Below are 2,371 nucleotides of genomic sequence, written 5' to 3' on the forward strand. Positions count from 1 at the left end.
GGGGGGGGGGGGAGTGGCGGTGCCCCTCTGCAAGCCGCACAGGTCCCAAATGCAGCAGGGTGGGAAGGGGAGGCTTGCACACAGTGGCAGCCACCACCCACCACCCCACACTGCTGCCACTCTGAGCCCAGCCACCCGCCACTCTGCTGGTCCAGGTTCAGCTGCTGGGGGTACACTTATTAAAAAAGGTTGAACACCCCTGGGTTTACCTCCATCCTCTTTGGAACCCCCCTTCAGATAGTTAAAGGATGCTAATCAGTCCCCTCTCAGTCTTCTCCTCTCTAGACTAAATAAACCCAGTTTCCTCAGCCTCTCCTCATAAGGCCTGTACCCCCTAACAATATTCATTGCCCTCTGCTGGACTCTTTTCAATTTGGCCCATCCTTTCTGTAGTGAGGGCCCCAAAATTGGATGCAGTACTCCAGATGTGGCCTCACCAGTGCTGAATAGAGAGGAATAATCACTTCCTTCTATCTGCTGGCAATGCTCATATTAATGCAGCTCAATAAGCCATTAGCCTTCTTCATAACAAGGACACATTATTGGCACATATCCATCTTATTGTCCACTGTAACCCCCAGGTCCTTTTCTGAAGACCCGCTGCTTAGCCAGTCAGTCCCCAGCCTATACCGGTGCATGGGATTTTTCCATCCTAAGTGCAGGACTTTGCACTTGTCTTTGTTAAACTTCATGAGGTTTCTTTTGGTTCAATCCTCCAATTTGCCAAGGTCTCTCTGAATTCTAGCACTACCCTCCTGTGTATCTACTACTCCCCCACCAGTTTGGTGTCATCTGCAAACTTGCTAAGGGTGCACTTCATCCCATCTTCCAGGTTGTTGATGAATATCTTGAACAAAACCAGCCTCAGGGGCACTCCAGTTGATACTGGATGCCAGATAGACATTAGGGGTGTGCGAAACAGGCAGTATTTGATTCACATTTGGCCTGATTTGGGGGACAGTGATTTGGATCACTGTCCCAATCTGGATTCAATTCGGGCGAATCTGAATCTGAAGATTCAATTCAGATTCAACCATAGACACAGCTTTATATGTTTTTTCTACATACCACAAGGTATCAGGCGCAGCTTATGAACGCTGAGATGGTGGGGTGGATGGAGCATCCCACAGGAGCATGGGGGGCGGAGAGGTGCTCTGCGTGCTTGGTGGCGGATCTGGAAGTGGACTAGAAATACTTCCGGTCCAGTTCTGGGTCTGCCGCTGAGCACATGGGGGACCCCCCGCCTGGCGATCAGCCATGGGGGGGGGCCTGGGTGCCCCTCCAGACCCAGGAAATACCAGTCACTGAGGCAGAGGGTAGGGGGATCCCCTGAGCACTTTGCAGCGGACCCAGCAGAAGCATTTAATTCAGATTGAGTGCTTTTCTTTTAACTTAGACTATGTGCTTTAAAAACTTTATTAGCTAAACTGGAATCAGTGCTCTTAGTCCAGAATGTGAGGACCCCTAGTATAATCATACTGCTATGGTTCTACCAGCAAATATTTCTGTGCATACAAGTGCACCAGTAATAATTTCACAAAGAAGTATCAACTTTATTAATTATTAGAAAGCATTTCAATAGATGCTAACTTATAAGGGTCACTGGAAAAACTTCAAAGAATTTTTCATGGCACTTTCATTGAGTAAAACTATCATGTAGAGCCAGTAGAAAAGCAACTGTACAAATGATTTAGACATCTTTGGAAAAACAGCCTTCAAAAGAATTTTATTTTTCTGGAATCAAGCCTCATGTTGCTTTAAAAACTACAGAAATTATTAGGTGTTGCATTTCAGATTATTTCCAACATTTCAGTTTATCAGAAATCTAATGCATTTCTATTTGAAGCATTAAGGAATAAAATTACAATAAAAATCCATTACAAAGGTTTTTCTCCTCTGCCTCATTTTTTTATCCTGAAAAAAGTTCTCTCCAATATAATGATTAGTTAAGATATCTGTGTGCAAGGATTTCCCTGCAACAGAACTGGACTTCGCTCATCTATGACAATGTTTCCAAAGATCTGAAGTCTAGTAGTCAAACAAAAATATGTACGAAATATTTTTTCGGTGATTTTTCAGTGACAGTTTTTAGGGGTGCAACAATAGATTTTTTGGGGAGTAATACCTATAGCCAATTTTTAAGGAGGCACATTGGTCAATACCAATCTGATTTCTGATACAGTTGAGTCCAGATGGTAAGTCTGTTGTGGTGAAAGGGGAGGGGGAGGGAAGGGTTGTGGGGGGGCAGATCAATGCCCTCTGCAGTGAGGGAGTGAGGCTGGGGTATGCTCAACATGACAAGGGTGTGGGGCATGAGCTTCTACAGCAAAAGTAGAATGAAACAGAAGGAAAGCCATGGGAATTGAGCTGC

General features: G+C 45.0%; 1 protein-coding gene across 2 annotated transcripts in view; it reads right to left on the reverse strand.

The window, feature by feature from the left end:
- ADK (adenosine kinase) overlaps positions 1 to 2,371 on the reverse strand; it is a 713,431-nt gene that overhangs the window by 526,362 nt on the left and 184,698 nt on the right. The window lies entirely within an intron of this gene.

This window comes from Gavialis gangeticus, unplaced genomic scaffold (assembly GCF_001723915.1).
Source record: "Gavialis gangeticus isolate Ggan-Ray unplaced genomic scaffold, GavGan_comp1, whole genome shotgun sequence".
Lineage (NCBI taxonomy): Eukaryota > Metazoa > Chordata > Crocodylia > Gavialidae > Gavialis > Gavialis gangeticus.